This window comes from Arvicola amphibius, chromosome 3 (assembly GCF_903992535.2).
Source record: "Arvicola amphibius chromosome 3, mArvAmp1.2, whole genome shotgun sequence".
NCBI lineage: Eukaryota > Metazoa > Chordata > Mammalia > Rodentia > Cricetidae > Arvicola > Arvicola amphibius.
Genome location: NC_052049.1, coordinates 63,095,199 through 63,119,656, shown reverse-complemented (window position 1 = coordinate 63,119,656; position 24,458 = coordinate 63,095,199). Strand labels below are relative to the sequence as shown.

The 24,458-nt window shown below is 39.2% G+C and overlaps 1 protein-coding gene across 8 annotated transcripts in view; it reads left to right on the top strand.

The window, feature by feature from the left end:
- Mef2c (myocyte enhancer factor 2C) overlaps window positions 1-24,458 on the top strand; it is a 144,618-nt gene that overhangs the window by 74,655 nt on the left and 45,505 nt on the right. The gene's annotated exons all lie outside the window — the stretch shown is intronic.

Sequence of the window (24,458 nt, the reverse complement as noted above, 5' to 3'; positions counted from 1 at the left end):
ATGACTTTTGAAAGAGGGAGAATCAGTCTTCCTGAAGAATGAGCCCTCAAGTGTGTTATTCAACATGAAATGGTCAGCTCTAAAAATGTATACATATAAGCAACAAGAGATGAGCTCAGTAGGCTGTATTTCTGTGTTTATTCACACATGTGCGTATGTGTATGTAACAATAATTGAAGGGAACGATGCCATGAATTTTAGAAGGGGGAGTGACATAGGATGAGTTGGAGGGAGGAAAAGAATAATATAAATACAGTACTCAAATATTTCTAAGTGTTTTTTAAAAACCACTGTCTAGCTCTGTCACCCCACTCTGTGAACCACTAGCCACATGGGGCTCTTCACGTTAAGTGAAACAAAGCTCACTGAATTTTATGATTCATTTCCTCAACAGCAGTAGCCACATCTCTGTGCTCTGTGGCCATATGTGGGCCAGTGGCTACTGCATTGAGCAGGAAAGACACTAACCCATTGGTCATCACAAAAGGTCAGTGAGACCACACTGGACTGTAGTGAAATATAAAGACGGACTGTCTGTACCTTCAGACTAACACCAAGATGGATTCTTCAATTCCTCATAATCTTATCCTTCAACACGAAGCGTGAGGGGTACATTTCAGGAGTGCAAGTGATGTAGAGTTCCAGCACTATAGTTTTAGAATGCAGAGTGCAAACATTCATCTACAAAAGATACCGTTTTGGAGCGCAGTACTTGGTAAAACTAGACACACATCTGACCTCAGGCCTGTAACCACAGTCAATCAGTAACCTCACTGATGAGTCTGATTAGGAAATACCCGAGAGTGGTCTAGACTGTAGGGGAGCGCCAACCATGTGGTTGGGGTTGTGGTGCGGGGTTATTCTTTAGCTTTAGTTTGAAGATACTTAATGGGGAGGTGGGAGATCTTTTATGTTACCATTTTAAATTTGCTTAAAGCAACATTGGACTGCTGCTTAACTTTGTACTTACCAATTTCTATCGAAAAAGTCCTCTTTATGAATAAAGACAAAGAACTATTCTTTATTTACATTACAAATATTTCCTAGATTTATGACAAAACATATTTGAAATAGTTCATATAGCTAATGACTCAAGAAACCTCTGCTGCAGTGTGTAAAATCAAGTGTAGACTTGTTTTCAATAGATTACTTGAATTAACAAAATATTAGCATATCCCATAAATATTTAAAACTTCTATGTTGAACTTCTGAGGACACAGAGATAAACTGAATTTTGTAAGAAATTTTTTGTATTTTAATTTGTGTGTGTGTATCTTTAAAGACTTTACTAAGACCTGGAAATTATATTTGTGTTTGTCCTACCTAATAAGAGAGACTACAACTTCAGAAGGACTCTCATTTCTCATAAGTATACTACAATGGTTTTTGTTTGTTTGGCTGGTTGGTTGGTTGGCTGGTTAGTTGGTTAGTTAGTTGGTTAATTGGTTGGTTGGTTGGTTGGTTGGTTGGTTGGTTGGTTTTTCAAGACAGGGTTTCTCTATGAATCCCTGGCTGTCCTGGAACTCACTCTGTAGACTGGGCTGGCTTCAAACTGACAGAGATCCTCCTGTCTCTTCCTCCCGAGTGCTGGAATTAAAGGTGTGTGCCACCACCGCATGTCTGACTACAGTGATTTTTATCTGAAAAGCCACTTCTTTTCTAAACTATTACTTCTGTTTCATTTGCATATGTTTTATGAACATAAAAATCTGCTTTGCATCTCATTTATTAAGAAAATAATTTTTGACCAGAAGTGTGCGTGTTAGATTGCTTCACTTTTGTGCACGAGGCAGCAAGACTGGGTTTCCTCTGCTGTCTTATATCACAGCTCTGGGAGCTTTACAGCATCAGGACCGGCAGCCAACAGAGAGTCAAGAAGAGTCAGAGCAGAAAGGATGGTGCATTGGAATGCACAGCCTTTGTGAAGATGAACTTTTTCATTAGTATTAGTCAGTACCATTTTGTCATTGGGACTCTTTCAACTGAACTCTTTTGAACTGTGGCAAAGCAAAGCTCTCATATATTTTTTTCTCTTAATATCTAGAATCAAGGGGGGGGTGGACACTTAGCCTAGATCAGGATCATCCATTTTTGGTGATATTCACACAGTTTATAGCATGTAGGATCTGATCATTCGTTGTGACCTCTTTGAACCAAGGAGAGTATGCGAGCTGTTGATAACAGCCAAATCACGCTGCATTACTTTATAAATTATAAAAGTGACAAATAAAATAACAAAAGGTGGAACAAATTTGTTACCCAATCAAAAGTGAAGTATTTGGAATAATTCTCATTCTGACTAAAATCAGGATAAAAGACAATGACTCCTCTCATAACGGAAAAGTTTGTTATTCTAATACATGGATTATGTTACTGGAGAGTTTTGGTGTTTTGTCTTGTTTTCGTTTGTTTTTTAAATTACAACTAGTTTTTCACTGACTGAGGACTATGACAATAGCACACCGTAGGAGTTCTGTGTACATCAACTTTTGATGATCATCGTAGTATAAATGAAGTTTATGAAGACTTTCTGTTTAAGTTTGATCTGCTGTAATAATAAAAGTGACTTCTTCAAGTGTGCTGGAGAGGGTAATAGTTGTTGTTCCATCAGAGAACTGAATGTGGGCTGGGAAGATGACCCTCTCAGCAGAATGTTTGTGCAAGAATGTGTACCTGAGTTCGATTCCTAGCACCCACTTAAATCCCCACCTTGGAGAGGATCCCTGGAGCTTTCTGGCAAACAAAACTGCTTTAATCAGCAAAACCCAAATCCCAGTGTAAAACCTTGTTCCCAAAACAAGCTGAATCTTGGGAAACAGCAGTCAAATTTTATTTGTATTTGTCACATGTACATTGTGCATGTGTGCTCCTACACAGAGACATGCCCTCATTGACAAAACATACACCCACATAGATGCATACTAAAACTTAAAAGATATAGAAGACCTGGGAGAAATACTGTTTCTAGCTCTGGCAAGAAAAACAAAATGGCCTCTAGGCCCAGGTCCACTGATTACTAGAGAAGAATAAATTTCAGGGACTTCATCTGGCTTTAGCAAGAAGGATCAATGGTTTGATTTGCCTCTGGCTCAGTCTTGCATAACTGGCAGTGTCTTTCAAAAATGTTGGATTCAGTGTTTGGAATGGGTCTGTGTGTGACATTGGACTGTGTATTTTTAAAATGCTTCCCGTTGATGCTGATCTCTGTGAACACTGTCTTCTGAATTTTAACTGTGCATCATTTCTTCTTCGTAGTTTTAGTGGTCAGGGGCATGCTATACAATAGAATCTCAGCAGAGTGTCAGTAATATTTCTTTAAACTGATAGTCAACAAAACTAATTCTTCAAGCAAGAGAGTTGGCTTTTCTAGGCAGTGCCATTATAGACACCCATTATGCCTCAGCAGAAAAACCACACTTAGGGCAAGCAGGGCATTTAGGCATCGCCTATGTCCCCTTCCTCACTGAGAAGTCATTTGGTAGTGGCTTCTTAGAGCAGATGAAGAGGTTCCTTGGTCCAAGTCCAAACTAGTTGGGGAAATGTAATGTGACTGATTGGGGTGTTTCAGGAGGGCAAGTTACATCTCTCCATCTCTCCCACTGCTTTCATTGTCCTCATGGTTGTAAGAATCTTTAGGACAGTCTGGAAAAGATAATGAAACCCAATCATTAAAAGAACTGTAATTTTCCCAAAGAATCAATAAAAAGTTATGTTAAAAAAGAACTGTAATTACGTTGGTGGCGCATGCACACACAGCACACACAACAGAGAGATGGGCACCCTGTGTTAACAGAAACACTGTATCTTACCAGTAGCTTCCTATTTGCCACATTTTTCAGTTACACCTCACTGGCATTCCCAGCGTGTTTCATGTTACCCTGAAATTCAGCCACTTCAGAGGGACTGAAGAAGGAAAAGAAACTTTCTGTCAATTATCTCTAAAGGTCATAGAGTTAATGACTAACTGGGAGGTTAATTAGATTCTGAAAGCCTCTTCATATCAATTAAATCTCTTATCTTTATGTTTTAGTAAATAGACTCAGTGACTACTTGGGGCTACTGCTCTAAGGGAGGAAGCATTATAAACAGTAACTGTAAATGAGTGTTTGTTTATTCTCATAAAAATTACTACCAAAGACTAGCTATATGAGTTAATAATGATAACTCCTCAATTTCTGAATTATGTGCCATATTTGTCAAAACAATGTGCAAATCTCCCCTTATTTGGAAACAAATGCCATGCCTATAATAGCAAGAAGACCATTTCATGGAGAGGAAAACTGAGGTTATAGTGACCCTAGGAATAAACCAATCCATATTACTCTTTTAGTTTCTGAAACACAATATTTCTCAAACTTGCTATATGTGGTTTGTTTTTATTTGTTTTTTGTTTGTGTCTGTGTGTGTGTGTGTGTGTATTGATGATGATGATGAAAGAGACCAACCCCAGAATCTTGTTTTTTTCTGGAAAAGTACCCTTCTACTGGAGGAGGATGGGCAAAGAACACTGCCTGCTCTTCCAAAGGTCCTGAGTTTAATTCCCAGCAACAACATGGTGGCTCACCATTATCTGTAATGAGATCTGGCGCCCTCTTGAGGAAGAGACCTGGTCAGTTGTCCTCATCAACTTGATCATGAAACCCAATATGGACAAGTTCAACCAAGTTGCCATATACGAGCTGCCCATGCATGCTTCAGCATTACCAAGGCAAAAAATTCATTCATTTTCACTCTCCAATTGAGTTATATCCTCTGTTCTAATGTATACACTTTTAAATAAATTCTACATTTCGCATCTATGATATGATAAATGGAGTCATTTCTGTCATTAATGTGAATTGTCCTAGATAGAACCAGATTTTAGATGAGCTGAAATAGGTCAGCAATGAGTATTAAATGAAGCCACTAACCTGATATACTTATATACATTGACATTAAATGAAAGCTCAGATCTTCTATCTCATTGTCTGGATGTATTTTCAAGTACTCAAGAATCAAATGTAATTAGTGACCTCATACATAACCATGCATCATCAAGACTTCCTATGAAGAGTAGGAAGTGAACTAGTGAGCTAGCACTTGTCCATTGAGATAACTAGGATTATGGTGACAGGATACAAAGACACCAGTGGCTGCTTCTCCTTAACTATGGTTGTTCTGAGTTTGTTTCATACAAAAACACAGAAGCTGGATGGTCACTTTTTTATTCTGGAGCATTTTTTTAAAAATTCCATCTTTTGATTTTAATTTTCAGAAGTAGAAATTCTAAAGCCCCCAAAATTGGGATTAAAGATAAAAGTTTAAAACTAAGGGGATGTAGTTAAGTGTTAGTCTATATGTCTACCATAGGTGAGGTTACGAGGTAGTGGGTTTGATCCCCGGCACCCCAAAAACACTGTTACAGTAAGCTAACATACTCATTGTCTGACTGGAGACAAATAATATAACCTCGAGTTAGTATTCTTCCCACTGTGTTCTCCCTGTGCCTGTCATTTGGACTGTGGGTTGTAAAAAATGTCAGAGCACATTGTAAACTGTTCAGTTATAAAACTTGGTTGTTCTTTGAGAGTCAAGGAGAAAGTTTAGGGAATAAAAAAAATAACAAACAACAAGTTCTTAGCTTGAAGAAACATAATATTTTATGCTAATAATACAACATCTAGCATAAAGAGCTATTCCATAAAAATCAGACATTTAAACAAAACTCAACGTATCGTTTATTTTTTGCAAGTATTTAAAAATAAATATGCAAGACGTGGTGCAATAAAATGATTGTGGGAAATAAAGTGATTGTGATATGTTTGCTGTTCCACCCCAGAACTGATAGCCTAGTTGAACAAAACACATACAAGTGCTTGCTGTTTCACTCAGCAGATAATGGCAAAGCTGAAGTCTACTTGCCAAGCATCTGGCTGGCTACTGGCGATATAGTTGTGACTACGATGAAGCCCAATGGTCTGAGCTGTAGGGAAGCATTACTACAAACAGGGTGGGCTAGCTGAGGGCGAAGAAATTATGACTGTGAGCACCTGAAAGTGTGTTAGAGTAGATATTATTAAAAGTTTATGTTTTTAAAAAGTGAATGTTAAAGGTTCTTGTTTTTTAATTGTGTGTTTCTGGAGTGGTGATGTGTGTGTGTGTGTGTCTGTGTGTGTGTGTGTGTGTGTGTGTGTGTGTGATAAATTCCCTGGAACTGGAGTTACAGGAAGTTCTGAGCCACCAGATGTGGCTGCTGGAAACCAAACATGAGTCCCTGCAAAGCAGTATGTGCTCCTAACTGTTGGTTGGGCTGTCTTTCCAACCCCTCGCGGTAGATTTCCGATGAAAGTGTGACCTTGAACGATAAGTAAAATGATAAGTTGATGTGCTAAACAAGGCTGTAAGTCATTTATTCCCATTTAAAGTAAAAGTGTGACTAATAATTTACAGACATTAGATATATGTTTAACTATTAAGTGAATACATAAATGCTCTGACATAGAGGCATAAAATGTATTTGTACGCCACATTTATCAATGGTATGGATATGTAAGGGTCTGATTTCCCATTTTGGTTAGATATTTAAATATGAAATTTCTCTGTAAACAGGTGGTTACCATTTTAAAAAAGTATCATAGAGTACATTAGCAAACTGCAGTGTGCATCTGTCTGAAGTTGGATTAAGAAGTTCAGCTTTATGTTGTAACCCACACCCTTGTTTTAACGTGACAGAAGAGTCCCCACCCCTAATTTTAAAATAGGATGCTTTGGCTGAGGGGCTGGAAAATTGTTACATACTTTGTGTAGCATTCTTATAACTTAATCGCTCCTCAACTTTTTCTTAGTTTAATCATTGGAGAATGTTCTTTGTTTCTATAGTCACTGCTCCACATAGTAACAGCTTGTTGTATTATGGTCTGTTAGCCAGAGGGTAGGTTTATTTTTAAAACCCTGAACTCTGAATTTCTCTTTATTTTCCCGGATTGAAAGCAGCTGAAATGCCTAGAGTTGCAAGTTGAAGGCCGCTTCACAATATGTAGGGTGAGGCTCCGTTCCTTCCGTGTGTGTGTGTGTGTGTGTTTAAATTTTTTTCCCTAACAAATGTCTTCTAACTGGCAGTTGTCTAAAAATAGAAAACTGCTTAACTAAAAATAGCCTGGCTCTCTGTCGTGCCAAAGAAAATGGAGAGGAATAGGCGTGGAATAGAAGGCTGAGTAATCCAGTTCTATTCATTCAGAGAAACCTTTGGGAACACAGGCCATGCTAAAGTGCCCTCCAGAAACCACAGGCAGGCTCTCTCTTCGGACTCTGAGGTGCCAGTAAACAGTTTAGCCCGGGGATACTTTTTTTCCCCTTCATAGATTGTAAACATTTTCTGAAAGACAAGGCTTTGTTTCACAGAACCTGACAAGCTGCCAGAAGTGACTTTTTTAAGGTCTTAAAAAATTCATAATTGTAAGTTTTTTAAAAAGAAAAAAAGATTCTTAAAGGAAAATGTTGTAAAATGATGTACATCATGTAATAATTAACAGGAAACTGTTATAATAAAAACCCTACTTACAGCTTGCAATTAAACTCCAAACTTGAAAAGTTTCACGGAAAGCAATTGCTTCTGTGACTCATTGTAGCTGGAGAGCAGCTGCCCCACTCTGCTTGAGCCCCTGGTGTAGGATACTCTTGGAGGACCATATCCCCTGATAGAGCCTATTTAATCACTTTCTTAGAGTTAGCTTCACCCAAGCAGATTTCTTTTTCTTTTCTTTTTTTAAAATGGAATAAAACCACCTCAAAAAAAAAAATGAACATCTTTAGAAAATGGCTTTCTGCCTTAAGAAATGGCATTCTGAGTGAGCCGTTTTTTAAAACAAATATACAGACTGTTTTTGCTATGGTGATACCTACACACACCCACACACACACACCATTTTCTTTTGCTTAAGTAATATGAATAGCCAGGGCAAACAGCAACAGGGTGTGGATATGTCATCACAGGTCAGGGGTGCTGTGGCTCCGAGCATTGTTGTTTTCAGTTCCTGTAATGCTGCTGAGACTCCTGAGACAAAGGATGCTAATTGATGGGAAGAGGCTTAAATCACTGCTAGAAGAATCAGGGTCCTTGTATCTGTGTACATCGACTCTTCTGGTCTCCTTCCGTCTTGCAGAGCTTTTTGTCGTTTTGCATGTTGGCCCCCTACCGCTCTTTGTAATGGATGCAGACCACAAGTGATTCCTTTATGCAGCATACAGGGTGTAATTGTGTCTGTGTGGTGTATTAGTAATTACCAAGCTGAATTCCCATATTGTATCTTTACTGCAGGCATGGAAAAATAGGACATACAATCCTGCACAGCCATTTTCAACCTAGATAGTGAGCCACTCAGAGCTGTATCCTAGGGACAAAGGCTTTTCCACATACACTTTAAAACAAAATTGTCATTGTTAGTCATTGTGCTACGCAGGGCAAATTCAACTTCGGCAATGATTATCTTTGACATTATAGTATTCCTTTTTTTTCATTATTTGACAACGTCTTTGCAATGTGGAAAATATTGTCTTTTTAATTGTTGATATAAAAGATTTAATATTGCTAGATAGTATAATGATATTAGCTACATTCACTACACTAGAGTGCCTGAGCTTCTACGCACAGTAGCTTAAGTGACATTCATAGACATCATAAAATATAATTGTGTTAGCTGCATTTTGCCCTTAAACAGTCATATTTTCATATATAATTTATCAATCTTGACTCAAGCATTGTTAAACCAGAAAGAGCTGACAACAAATTTTTTTGTTACAGTAAACAGATTTGAATTAATTATTAATTTCTTTGCTATAAAATTTGCATCCATCCTTTATGTATTATGTAGGTGTTATCGATTTGAATGCCTCCTAATCTGTAGGGACTTGAAACAACTTTAGAACTATATTTATAACAGAAGTCAAAATAAAACAAGCAGGTTGGTTTACACAACAGAAATTCCACTTTCGTGTGCAGATACTTATAAAGACAATAGAGTACTGTTAACTACAGTAATAAATAAAGCAATATGACCATTTTATTAGGGATAATCATTAAATTGGATTTATTTTGTGGATTACTAATGTATTTGCAATTTTAATTACATTTTACTATCAAATCTAAAAATGACCTTTTGGCGTATATGTTTAAATTTTTACTTTTGACTGTAGGTATTTTTATTCAAGCAGTAATTACTAGACTCAGAGCAAGCTCAGAAATCAACAACACAAGGAGAGAGACATTTGTGCAGCATAATCCATGACTCCACAAAACCACCTTGCTAATACTGAAAATATACACAAGAATCAATAGAGAAACACTAGAGACAGAGCTGTGAAATATTTGGAGGGCAGCATAGCATGCGTGAGAGCACAAGTTCTGAAACCAGCCTACGTTCTTAGCTTCTCTCTGCAGCTGTATATCCCTGAGAAGACTGTCAGTGTTCTGTGTTCCAAAGTCATTGTCTGCAAATGGGATTCATAATGATAATTCACGCATGACTATTGTGATGTTTGGAAGTATGAACATTTTTAATACTTGGAACAGGTGTTTGGCTCATAGTAAAGTTTATAATAGAGACAACAGTAATGTCGATGATAAACGTGATAAACCAGTACCTAGTAGGAAGCAGAATATTCAGACCTAAAAATGTCATGGATTTTAATTGTAGGCCCAAGAAAAGTAGAATTCAGAAAGGAGCTATGAGCTGATAAAGAAGTTGTAAGGAAGACTTTTCAAAAGATGGGCGGTCCAGTGCATCATGGGAAGGGGGAAGTCAGACAAAGGATTAGCATGTAGTGCATGCGGTGTTCACATAGAGTAAGAGACCGGAAAACGGTTGTAAGGGAGAGCAGTCAGACACAAGGAGCACTAAGTGTTTCATGTGGAGTTAGAGGTGATGAAAACAGGTCTGGAAAAGACACTGTGGACTCAAGCAAGAGAATAGCATAAAGAAAACTTAAGGAAGGTTTGACTAAAATTAACTGTCTCAAAAATAGAAACGGTAGAATTATTTTTAAAATGTGCTAAGCTAGTTTAATCTGTATAAATAATATGTGTAGGCATGGTAGAAAATCTAAAACCTTTTCCTGTATGTGTATATTGCAAGCTGTTTCCATCACCCTGTAAATATCTATGATTGTACATAATACATTTTAATGCATATGACTTCAATTTACAATGATAATGTACAATGCATTTCTCTGAAGTCTATCATATTTAGTAGAGAAAAATTATAGCGACTGCAGGTCATATGTTTTTAAGTTCTTTAAGCATCGTACATTAAATTGGAGATATTGGAATTTCCTTTTTTTCACTTTTAATGACTACACAAACAGATTCGGACCCCATCCATACTGTCACAAATGAGAAGCCTTAAGCTTTCTTTATTATGGGAAGTCTGCAGTCTGAAAGCCCAGCATTCTCACTACGACACTGGGTGGTGTAAGATGAGAGGCAAGTCACATAAACCGTGCTTCTATGCTTGCATAAACTGTGACCTTGGCATGTTTCAAAATCTTCACTGAAATTCTGCTTTCTAAATCGTAACCTCATATTTGGTCTTTCTGTGTAATTAACGAGTAATATACATGGTCATTAGCATATTCAGGTGCATGATCTTCAGACATGCTGTACCATTTCTTTCCTTGCTGCTCCTCCTTAGTCATATCAACTTAGGCAATTTTTAAAATCTCTCTCTCTCTCTCTCTCTCTCTCTCTCTCTCTCTCTCTCTCTCTCTCTCTCTCTCTCTCTCTCTCTCTCTCTCTCTCACGCACGCACTGAAATCTACCGTGTATTTTGTTTTTATATCCTAAAGTTGTCCCCTTGTGAACAAATGTAGTTCAGTGGTAGTCTGCCCTCCCTACTGTGTTCAAGGACGTGAGCTGAATTCTCGGATGTTGAAAAAGAAATAAGTAGAACTCTATCAAACGGAATACCTAAACCAGTTTCTGTTAGCAAATTTTGTTAAAGTTACAGTCCAAGCCCTGGTTTGCCTTTTTAATTATGTGCATCCAAGGAAGAGGACAGTTCTACTGGAGTGAAAGAGAGAGGGGGTGGAAGGCAAAAAGACTGAGCTTTAAAAGACTGAAAGTAATTGGCAAAGCTGAGACATAGTACCCCTCCTATGCCGTCGATTCCTTTCTGATTCCAAAATAATTAATCTCATTCAAATACTATCCAGGCAATGGTGCTTAGTGTGGTGATCCTGCTAGTGATAAAAATACATGTGTACCCTGATTGCTTCTGGTGAAACTTTCAAGTATCTCTATGCCAGCTCCCTCCATATTTTGATGGAAGTATGATACATGCTGTTGGAAATGAACCAAGCATGTGCTAATGTATTATACATTTGGCTCAGTTCCAGGACAGCAGGTGTTTTAAATATTCCAGTCACACACTCACAATATATATTACCACTAGAGGAAAAGTAGTTTTTCTAAATCACTGATGTTAGTTCTGAACCACGCCTATCTCGTGCCATAAGGACCGCATAGATAGACGGCGGTGGGGGAAGGGCCTTTCTCTGGTTGGAGGTGCAGCAAACAAGCAATTCTAAAGTCTACACTAGACCACTGGCTCCCAGACCCATGCACTGGTTATTCAATCATCAGAAAACAAGTACTGGAAACCCAGAGAAATGGTTCAACACTTTCCATAACCGAGTTCCTGCAAATAGTAGAAATTCTACTTATATGAGAAAATAGTAGTAAATTGTCTGATAATAAATCGGTAGGTTGTGATTAGGGGAAGAAATCTGTGTGTCATTAGAATCCACCATTCAGTTTGCAAACAACCTCACATGAAACAACCTGGCTTTCCTGGGGTTCTAATTACTAAATTGAACTATTTCCTTTTAGAGGAAAAAAAGGGCAATAATAGCTATATGGAGATATGCCGGGTGGTGGTGTGAATGCCTTTAATCCCAGCACTCTACGGGCATAGGAAATACATCTACAGAGAAATTATTTAGATTATTACGTTTTATCTTCCTGCTGCATCCACACATGTGCACCTAAACGTGCACACACAGACACACACAGAGACACACACATACACACACAGACACATAGAGACACACACACACAGAGAGACACACACATACTCACACAGAGACACACACAGACACAATCCACACATTGAGACACACACAGAGACGCACACACACACACACACACACACCTCCTGCTTCTTTCATAAATGGATGAAACCTGCAGCTCTAAGCAATTGAACTCAGGTACACAGCTTCCATTTCACTAAGCACGAGTTCCTGTGTCAAATCAACAAGCTTTCATTGATCTTTGTCTAACCCTTTGGCTTCAGCAATAAAATGATGCAAGGCTGGAAAAAGGTTTCTGACTGGCCCCAGCCACCTGCCTTAACCTCACGCTGCATTTCAGTATAGACAGGATCTCTTTGATGATTAGTCAATAATGCACATTACCTCATGGAAACAGGCTTTGAACCCTGTTCTACTTCCTCTTTTAATGGTGCTGTTTCCCCTCATCTTTCAGCAGTGATCTTTAAAAAGAAGTGAGATACTATTCAAAGCAACGGTGATGGCAGGCTGAGGCATTTCGAAACTGTTAAGTGGTTAATATTATTTATCCACCAGAAAAATGCTGTTAAACCCGTACAGAACTCCCAGCACGCTCACTGTAAACTCCTTTAACTATTATACAGCCCGGTTTCATTTCAATTTTCACAAAATCCGGTTTCCCGTCGGAGAGGCGTGAGTATTCCTTGCTGTGGAGGCCTCCAGAGAGAAGACTGTGGGTGGCATTTCTCTGCTGAGTCAGGCCCCAGGCTTTACCAACAGTGCAGATTCTCTGACAAGATGCAAAAGCCCAAGTCTGTGCTTCTTGAAGCTCTTCTGTAATTTTCCCCTTTCCCTTGCAACTTTGGGAAATTTTGACTTCAGATCCTGTAATTTTTTTGTCCTCTCTTCCTCTTAACTGTTAAAAGAAAATTGGGAAGTCTTACACCGAATTCCTTTACTTTTCCTACATCCGGCCTAGAAGGTAAAGCAGTATTATCTGCATTTGTGGGAAAATGAGGAAAAGGAGCAGCTTATGTCACTGAGACTAGGAAATGAACTGTCAGGATGCCTGCGAGATTTCTCCAAGACACACAGCATAGCACAGAGGTCAATAATTGTTTGTTTATAAAAGTATACAATTTTCTCTTCTCTCCACCAAGTCTCTCAAACCTAGAAAAGGAGCAAATTTAAAATCACCTGTCCAGGCAAACTGAAGCAGAGAACTAAGCAGTTATATTAATCAGTTCAGTATACTTTCTCCCAAAATAAATCATTAAAACCTTTTTTTCTTGGCAACTGAGACTTGGGGTTCTTCCTAGGAGTGTCATAATCATTACAGTAGACCCGCGCTTGGATGTACCCAGAAGTTCAGCCTGTGTCATAAAAGAGAATCCCTCCAGCCTTAGGAGCTGAGAGAAGTGCACCCGGCTTTCTTTCCTTTCCTTTCACACTTCATTTTAATGAGAACTGTTACAGAGACGCAATGGAGGAGGCTGTCATATACCCACTGGTCAGGGTAGTGTTGACAGGAAATATCCTACACACGAGTACTTGTCAGAACATAAATTTTATTAAGGATATTTCCCTCTATGGAAAAATTTATCAGACCAATTGGTCAAAAGGTATGTACACAGAAAATTCACATTTTTTGTGTGTTTGGTGGAAGGATTCAACCTAGGTCCTTGCACGTCTTAGAGGTACACTATACCTTTGAGCTCCATTCCCAGCCCCTAGGTAATCTTTATTATCAGACAAGCTTGCATAAACAACAGAGTTCTAAAATTTAATAATAATAACCACTTAATTCTAGTGCAGCTTATATGTAGTTCATAAGCTTGATTATGTGCTACAATGCAAATTTTGAGGGATATCCTAAAGCAAACTGTGCCTATTTATTGACATCCATGGCATTGCGATCATAATAGACGTGTGGTTGTAGAGATTTAAAAAAATGCATTCAAGGTTTAGTCTTGACACAGATACGTGCTCCATAAATGGTATATTTTATTGATAATATTTAGATAAAATATTAAGAAAATTAATATTTTGATAGTGAAGGAAGACTGGTTTAATTTCCTCTTTATGTCATAGAAGCAGATATAGTTTTATATTTACCTGGTAAAGTATGTGGAAGAAATGATTGTGCAAATGACAATTTCTAGTTTCACCAATAAACTTACAAAAATCACTAAAATTTCATAAGTTATGAAAATTGTAATGTGCATCTTACAAGTCAGATTGCAGAGTGTTTCCGTGGACAATGCCTAAGATTCCTGAAGCCATCGTGTCTAAGACAGACAATCAAAGCCTGCCAGGACAGAAACCTGATTCTCAGAGACTTGTCAGAGAAGGCCTTCTAGGGCCAGAGAACAGAGGGCTCCGTGGAGCTCCGTAGGGCTCACAGCCCCGCTTGCTTGCTCTGAGTTAGTCAAGGTCAGGATGGACAGCACTGGATGGCTTGTGACAGAGCTGTGTTAGATGGTACAGCGCAAAGCCTACCCCACATAAGCCAGCTGACAGACTAAGCAGCACTTAGTGGCCTCGCTTGTGTTGCCTTCCCTGTTTCTCACATCTCCCTCCACACGCTTATCCATTCTTTCCTTTTCTCCACCCCAGTATCTGTCTACTGTGTATCAACTGTCATCTTCTCTGTAATCTCCATCGTTGCTATTTCACTTCTTCAGCCTTGTCTCTTTGCACCTCTCTCCTATAAGTTCCCCAGCATTCTTTCTAAATTTTGTAGCATTGTTTTAAGATAAAGGTAACTGAATGGAAACTTAGTTTTACTGTCTGTGTAAAAGTATGAATTATGGAAGTACAACTTCGTGAACTGTGACTTGTCTAAAGTTTTGTAACCTTTGGAGTGATATGTATATAAGATACACACACACACACATATTTATATATATATATATATATATATATATATATAGAGAGAGAGAGAGAGAGAGAGAGAATAATCTTTAGCTAAAGGAAATAAATTGAAATAAATTTTATTTCAATTATTAACTAATTAATTTGAAAATAAAAAGTTAGAAAAATTTAAAATTTAAACTTGTTCATTAATTAATAGCAGTCATTAGTCTATTTAGGTCTTGTTCAGGATATATTAGTAATACCACCAGGTTTTGTAAAACACCTTTTAATAAAATGTGTTTCTATTTGTAAGTATTTAATCTAAAAGAGAAAATTCCAGTTTCCACAAGAAATGCATTAGATGTTTTCAGACTCTTTTGTTCTATAATTACATCATATTTATGCTAATCCTTATACTCAATTTATAATTGTCTGTGCTAATAAAACCTGGCTCTCTACATTAATACTGTAAAAATAACAGGAACTAGACTATGAATCTTAGAGACAGGAGCCACCAAATAACAAATGATCCAGCCAACCTCAGGGTGAGTCCCTGTGGGAAGCTGCGCTGAGGGTCCTAACTCAGAAATGCTGCTGGCACTTTTGATGCTGGCCCTAGAAGCACTGCGCAGCTATTTAACTCATACCAGATGGAAGTCATTGTGTTGTTATGAAGGCAAGTAGTGATCTTTATTAATGAACTCTTAAATCTGCATTAATTCATAAAAATCTAAGGGACCAAGTCTTTCCCAGTACTAGGACTACTCAGTGAAAAGGTGTAGCTATGCCCTCAGGAAGCTGGGTTTGGAATGTAAACTGAGGCAGGAGTTTGGTGGCTGTCCAGGTGGAAAAGCCTCAGTAGGATCACAGGGAGAAGGTGAAGGCAGCAAGGGCGACAGCCCTGATGCACTTTGTTAGCACAGCCCGCGCTCTAAGAGGGAGGCTGAGACTAAGCCTCTGTCTGGGGGATTTGGAGCATATTTATTTTTAAGCACCTTTTATTTACTTTATGCCCCTTGATCACTAAATAACAGAACCCTATAATGCATCCTTCTACTAGACACCTACTCGAGACCACTGAACATAAAATCCAGCACTTATTCTTGATCCTCATAATAGATTTGTGGTAATGAGATAAAGCCGTAGGGTGCAGGCTTGACTCTGAGTTTCCTGTAAGTTCAGACACTGTGGTTTACAATGTGCTTTGAGAGACACGAGGTAGAAGCCAGTATAAACTTATGGCAGGAAAGAAAGAAGGGGCGTTCTATCTCTTCTGCTTGCTTTTCAGAGGCCTGGTGTGTAGGAAATCCTTGTTGCCTAATATGGGAGTGGATAAATGGAGTTCTGTTCATTCACCTACTGACAGCAACCCTAGAAACCTAGGTCACTATTTCTAGGTCAATACTCTGAGCCTAAATCTGTGCATGGTCTTTTCCTCAGTTCTGAGCTTCTCCAGTTTTTTTTTTTTGTTTTTTTTTTTTTGATCACTAAGAAATATTGCTGTGGTTTCCTGCTCATAGACAAGTCTCCTGGAGTCCAACATGCACTATCTGTCCACCTGATTAACTGGCCTAGCTAACCAACCAGCTGCGGCTGTGACAAAAAGTTAGACATTAGGCAATAAGATGAGAAAACTAATGTTTAATGTTACATTAATGAAGTCCTAGGAGATGTCTTCTGTTTAAAATGATGATGATAGCGATGACGGTGGTGGTAATGATGATGATAAGGCTGCAGATTGAGTCTGCTGACTTTTGGCACACAGCGTGACCTCCCCTGAAAGGAAAGTTCTTTGTTGTGTTGAAGAACAACGCTGGGCGTCTAGCCACCAGCTTCTTCTTAGCCTGTCTGAGACTCCTCGCTATACGTTGTCAGGCTGCCATTAGCAGTTTTCTTCTATAGAACGGCTGTCCAGAAGAGTTAGCTGATCCATTGCAACCTCCTACTGTCAGATCCTCAGCTAATTGCCAAGAACAGACAGCCTTCTAGAGACTTGCTGTCTGCATCAATTTTACAATCTAAAAACAACACAAAAAATTTAAATAAGAACAATAATAGTGATAGCATACAAATATGAAATAAATGTTAATTATACAATTGTAGAAAAACAAAAAAATTAACTATTTTCCCAGGGCTCCTATAAAACTAATAAAGCTATATCCCTTGCCATCCATTAACTCCAGGCTACTCTGTTCTTCCTTTTTCCTTTCTATATTTTAAATTTTGCATGAGAATAGATAGGGGATCCTGGAGTTCTGTGGTGACCATTGCTAGAGGTAAAAGGAATGAATAGCCTGCATTCAAATCTAATAAGTTTCTCTGTGTGTTTTCAGGTCCCATCGTAATTCACTTTAAATAAGTACCATTGTTACTGAAGCCTTAGATCCCATTATTCTTTCATTAACAACACTATTTGTTGAATGATATCCATGTACTGGACACAATCATGTTGCACAGATACTGTGACTTGTTCTCACACATGCTGACTTTCTTCCTTGGGTATCCATAGAGACTAGCTCACAGGCTATCCTGACAACATCCCTGTGATACTACATATTCCTCAGACCTTAGTTCCTTTCTAACATGTCTGGAAAAAGAGCGGGGAGCACTGCTAGTCTGTGCTTGGAGTTGTTAATACTACTCTCAGGGTTGCTATCGTTCAGACTCAGAAGTAGGACGTAGAGTTTTCAGGCTGTGCTCACTTGAGAGGTAAGAGGCCGTTTTCCACTTTGCCATCAAATCACTGCAGAATAACCAAACAGAAAACAAAATTCAGTAGAGACTGGACTATGACCGGTGGATTGCAATGGGCTGGTTTATGAAGTGGAGGTGATCAAGTGGTAGGAAGAAGAGGTTGAAGATACCATAAGTGAAGTCTGTCTTCAGAATTGAGAGTTGGCCTTAGACTCCTCCGTGCCTGCCAGTTAAGAAAGTAAGAAGTGGGAAAGAACTTGGGGAATAAGTCATTTCTGTCTCAATTTGAGTTCTGTTACTGGGTCATGTTGGGCCTGTAACTGGAGACATGAAAACTATATTTTGGATGAAGGGCAAAGAGAGGAATTTTTCCTATTGGTAGGGAAAATGTGCCAAGGTCAAGCCAATAAGGGCTCTTAATTCTCTTCAGTCTTCAGAGGGCCTAGTGGAAGAGCATTTTTGGTAAGGATATAATGTAGCTTCTAAATTTTGGGAGTCTCTGATTGCCTTAGAAATAAAGTTTTCTATGGCTCCTTCCAATGTAGTAACAAGTGAATTCAATCCATTGCTAGCCTCAAATCTTTGTTGTTGTTGTTTTTGCTTCATAAAAAAATAAAAATAAAAAACCCTGTGTATCCTCTGCCTTTTGAAAAGCCAGTGGTAGACTAGAGATCCAACGAACAGAGAGTTTCCTATGTACATCAAGGACAGCACTTTGTTCCCGGGGAAACCTAAAATAAGGATACAAAGATACCTGTTGCAATACTTTGGTTCTTCAAAAATATTTTTGTTCTCCTTATTGTAATTTCAGGTAGCAGTAGCCCCCAAAATCTCAGGAGCAAAAAGGATTCAAGCACTAGGGGTAGCACTTCTAAGATGGCTATGGTCTCCCAAGCAGAGAGGAAAAGCAAGGACATCCCAGACAGGGATGAATAATAGCACAGGTCAAGACTGTCTGACAACTTCCTACAGACTTGGGAAATTACAGGAAGACTTCCCCTTGGTCAAAGCACGGTACTTTGGAAAAGAAGGGGAAACAGGCCGGAAAAGCAGGTGGAGAGTCTGCTCTACAAGCCTGTGTGTGACATGACTGTTGGCAGCCAACGTGGTTAGTAAAGAGAACAATGATGCAATTAGATTTTCATTTTAATTCGACCCTGTGAGATACATAAAGGAGGCTGCTGTGGAAAGTGGGCTCAGAAACCCCACAGACTGAGAACATGAGGCAGAAGAGCAAGGTGGAAGACAGCTGGGAGGAGGGGATGAAAATGAGGGTGATTTCTGGGCTTCTGGCTACAAAAAGTTACAATATTTTCTGACAGAGGGCTAGAATAAGGGGTAAACTAGAATCAAGGAACAAAATGAGAATAGAAATAAACAGAGATCCTTCTAACCCCCATAGAAATTGGGGCACATCGTGATGGTGACAGCTTTGCATTGCCACGGAAAAGGGTAGGAGATAGGCCACTCTCCTTTCAAATGATGTCGTGCATTGACCATGCTTACGAATGAAAGACTAGACAAGAAACTACACAGAATCAAAAGTCACAATTCGTCCTTAGTGTAATTACTGAAGCGAGCATATGCATCGACTTTTGTTAATAGGTTTATAGGAGATGACACACTGAGGAATTATTTTTAAAGCTCCAGTGCCTCTGGATTCAGCCTTTCCCCTGGAACAGATTTGCAGCGGAAGTGCCACAGTCGAGAAGATTCAGATATGGAGTCACATTCACGTTTCATGCGCTCACAAAACCTGCTTCCTGATCTTTGTTAATTTATTCCTTTCCTCTCTTTCTCAGCGTTGTTGAATTCATGCTGGCTTGCTTTTTTTTCCCTTCCCTTTTCGAGAAATCATCAACATCAGCTATTTTTCAGATTCATCTTGAATTTGACTGACTTTATGAACATATCAGGCCCCCATCATACTTGCTGTTTAATATTCAGCTTTAGGTTGGTCCTTGAGTCAGGATGTCAGGGAGTGTTTCATAGCTGAAGTGTGTCAGACTTCCCAGCTCAGTGCTATTCTACACCAAGCCCGTGACGCCTGGACACTAGAAGACCCATGAGGTCTCTAAGCTGCTTTCCTGTCCTAAGGAAGTCTGGATAATCTCTCACATTTGCAAATTCTCTCCCAGGTTAAGGTGCTTCTAAGCCTCGTAGAGCAGGGTGGTGCAGAACAGCTTCCAACACTTCTGGGGAAGCAGAGGCAAGCTGTGCCCAGGATGCAGAAGCATGCTGGCTGAGTGTGCATTCATGCATTCACAGACCTTCTCCCATGCTCTTTCCTATGATGTGTTTGTTTAGCTTTGTTTACCATTTACGTTCTGCTTAAAATGCCTCTCCCTTTCCCCTTTTCTACAATGAATTTCATTTTCCCTTTCCTTCTGCCTTCAAAGAGATTAGCTCCTCACAACTTCTTCCACAGTCTTTGAAGCATCGTCACCTCTCCTGAGGTTTAAATGTCAATCAAACCACTAATTTTTAAGCAATGGGATAAAGGATGAAATGCCTGAGTTACAAGAAACTATAAATTATGAACAGTTTTGTATTGTTTTCTGCCTTAAAAACTATGTACTTCTAAAATAGTAAATTTGTAATGATTACTTTAAAATAAGGAGATGCTGGGTGTTAAAAATAATATGAAACAATAAATAAAAGAGTAAAAATAGGGAAATTCCCATAAAGAAACCATTGCACTGAGACTGATTTTCTTCCTCCTGTCACTTGGATGTTCTTTTCTGCTCTGTTTTTTTTTTTTCCATTTAAGTCTGTCCTTTATGCTCCAAACATCTAATAAGCTCTTGCCACGTCCCAGGTTCCATGCTACATCCTGGCAATCCAGCATGACAAGTAAACAGCCCTGTGCTATAAGAAGCTCCCAAGAGTAGCAAGAAACATGTAGTAATTTGAACCATATAGTCAGAAAACCAATTCACATCTGGAGCACCAGAGGCAACACCCAAGACAGAGTAGCAGTTGGCAAGTGTACATTAAGTGGTCTGGATCCCACTGCTGTCTCCGCCTCACGGCCAGACAGCATCAGTCCAGTTGGGAAAGGTTAGCAAACGTTACCACTGAAGAGGAAATGTGTGTCCCTTTCAACTCCACAGCATTTGCTGAGTTGAGCACCTAAAGGATGTCAGACTGTGGCATGCCAAATTCCAAAGAAAATACAGGGAAAGATTTTGTTAAAGGCCTCGAAATGCACCAAAGGGAGCAGATACATAAATGATGAATAATGGGTGACTGAGGCTATAACAGAAAATGTGTGAAGTCGGTGTGATGTGAGAAGTTCAAAGCTGACATGGTGGCATGTCAGCTCACTTCGGAGGAGGACTAGTGACTGCTTGACTTACTCATAGAGCCCAGCTGGAGGAGCGGCTCTGTCATGTTTATGCACCACGATTCTCCACCTTTTGGGAGGCAGAAGGCTAGTCACAAGACCCTGGGCTCATGCCCACTGCAGCCTAAGTGACTTTAGGGGTTGTCATATCTAAATGCTTGCTGTGACCATTAGAAAGCCTGGGATGATATTTGATAAATTAAAAACCATTCAAATCCTTAAATAATGTCTTCTACGTTTCTATAAAACAATTTACTGGAAAAATCCTTCAACTCCAGTATTTTTAAAGCTTTACTGTATTTATTTTTTTAATTGTATGTATTAGGAGACAGGAGAGATAAGCAGAGACTGTAGGTTCCAGAAGAGGCCAGTGGCACAGATCCTGGGGATCTAGAGTTACAGGTGGTTGTGAGCCACCCGATTCTGGTGTTGAGAACCAAACCCAGGCCCCTATGGGAGAGCATTACACACTCCTGCATTCTCAGTCATCTCTCTAGTCCCTCTAATGCTACCTTTTAAGAAAAGTCTGGTCCTTTAATCTGTCTAAATTCAGCTCCCGGAGAGCAAACAGCCTCTTCTGGCTCCATGGGCACTGCATCCCCATGCTCAGACCCACACAGAAATATACCTGTCAACATAATCAAAAACAAAATCCACATTGGCCTCCATTTGTTATAAAAATAAGCTGCTTTTTACTGTTCTTCTTTATTTTTGAGATTGTAATGCATCATTTCCCTCTTTCCTTTCCTCCTTCTAAGCCCCTCCTTGTTCTTTCAAAATCATCACTGCTTATCTATGTATATAAATGTGCTGTGCATTTCTAAATAGAAATTGGTCGGTCTGTGTACTGCTGTTTGTATGTGTGTTTTCAGAGCTGACCATTTGGTATTGGATGACCAGTTGGTGAGCTCTTCCCTGTGGAAGGTTCTTCCTCCCACTCCCAGTGTTCAACTGCCTGTGTTTCTTAGTGGAGCGTTGAGGGCCCGTGGACATTTACCCATCCACACTGACAGGTCTCTTGTTTGTGCCCTTATCAGCTCATGTTCAGGCAGTCATGTTGGTGAGACTTTACATGTATAACTTCTGGCATTTCTAGGAATCACAATAGCCTAGAAAACTCCTTGATCCTCTGGCCCTTATCATCATTAGGTCCTCTCTTCTCAAATGTTTCCTAAGACTTAGGTGAAGGAGTTGTTTTGTAAATTATCCAGTGGTACTGAACCCCACAGCTCTGCATTTTTATTAAGAGAGGTATCTTTAATGAGGGGCGGTAGCTGCACTTACCTGTGGGTATAAGGGTATGATTTCGAATGGAGTAAGGAATTATGCTCTCTAGCAAAGTGTTGTTAGTAGATTCTTTACCAAGGTCACTAACCCCTGGAATTTAGGTTTCTATTACCAGGTATGACTTCCCTGCTACTAAGCGGACCTTAAGAGACAGTTTTGGTTGCCACAAATGTGTAAGTGCCACTTATTGCACCTTTATTCACATCTTGCCATGATGGTCACTGTCATGGTTCATGGACGTCGCAGCTGTAGAGGACTAGAATGCTTCCTCCCTTGGCAGCTTGCTCAGTATTTTCTGAAACCACAGAAGTTAAATCCTAGAAAACAGGCTTTCAGGTTAGGTCTGCCTTGAATTACCCGAGTGCTTTGTTCTAAGTGTATGCTGTCTTCAGTAATAGCGGCTTGCTTTCAATCTATGGGAGGCAACCAAGGGCTACATCAGTAGTCTATAATGTACAACCTTGACCAACCATATGAAAGGAAGTTTTTCACATATGGTACTAGGGTTTTTGTTAGCCTATGACTCTTATGAGGAACATAAGACTCACAGGCCCAGAAGACTTACAATCAGAAGAAAGAATGTTGCCTTTCCTAAGTTAGTGGATATTCTTCCTTGGTTTTTGTGTGAACGCAATGTCCATGCCACTAACAGTAATACTGCCTGCACGTGTTCTTGATACGCGAACACCCGAAAGTCGGGGAGGCACCCATCATGGAAGTAAGCGTGATTACTTGGATTTTAACAAAGGTTAATGAGAGTAATTTGGGGGTTTTCACAAAAGGGTTTTAAATCTCAGCTGTATAGTTAGGCGCAGATGAAAATTAGAAGACAATGAAAACATACGTTATTCGGAACTGAAACTGCAGACAGAGAGGAAATTGGCTGGTTTGAGCTCTTACTATGAGGTAGTAGTTATTTGAAAGAAATGTTGAATCCTACTTAAATTGCCTTAAAATGAGATCTATAGCTTCATAGAATTGAAAAGGGCCAATAATTTAGGCATCTCTTTTATACTAAAAAGAGATGGTTTTTAAAAGAAAACTAAGAATTTAAAACAATACATGGCTAAAAAGGAAAAGTCAGTTTAAATCATTGCATAGGGAAGAGATTGTCGCGTTGATAACATAATGCATACGACAAGAAATAAGGCTCCATGTGGCATTCTTTTTCATTTATATTCCTTTCAGTAATGAAATAGAATCTGTTGCCCTACATCTATTTCATTAGAATTTTTGAAGCACCTGTCATCTATCATCGGTTTATACATATTTCAGGTTTTCCTGGTGAACACATGCAATGATGCAGGTCCATATGTCCACATATCTGGGCGTAGAGATACCACATAATTGTTGGCTTACCTGCCTGGACTTCTCCCGTGTATTGTTTGGGGATGTCACCTTCTGTCAGTCTAATTACTTCTCTAGGAGCGGCTGCTCTCTGCTCACTGTGTGACAATCACGACGTTGTGAATATACCCCAGAAGCCTCTGCAGTCAATTGATCTAGCCCAAAAGTGTCACTCTTTTGTAGCAAGCTGGCTTCAGTATACAAGCTCCTTGAAGACTTGCAGAATTCTCTCAGGGGGTGGAGGCGGAGTCTCTTTAGATGTAGTAAGGAGTTGGAGTTGGTGGTTTGGGTAGATACCTTGCCTTCTCTTGGCATACAGGAAAAGATTTCTTCATAATATCATCAGAGGAACACCGTACATACATACAAGTCCCGTCTATGACTTCTATCTCTGTTAAAGAATGGCTGTCGGAATGTGTGCCTTACCTGACCAGAGACACTTATAAAAAGATCAGAGACACTCTCAAGGCCAACGGCAGAGAGTTTGATTTTGCTGGAAATGTCCTATAGGAATATGCTCTGAATCCATTTAGTAAGCCCTTTCGTTCCTATTGACTATTTATTACTGTGAAGAGACAGACTTGGCTGGGGCTAACAGTAGCTCCTTTGTCATCATTAAACAGCTGTAGATTTTAATATAAGAAAGATAAAACCGTTCCTCTAGTTCTGCATTCACACTATGGTATTCAAGTTTGTGCCACCACTTCCATTTTCCAAGCCTTATAATTCCACCATAATCATTTGTTCTTGGCAGAAATATGTTATGCAAGCACTCAGCTGAGGATAATATTTTTGAACAATTTTTCCAGTGTTCTGGTTATGTGATTATGGGCATTTAGAGCTCGATATTAATTTACTCTCAGATTTTGTGTTTCTAGGTCTTAAAAAG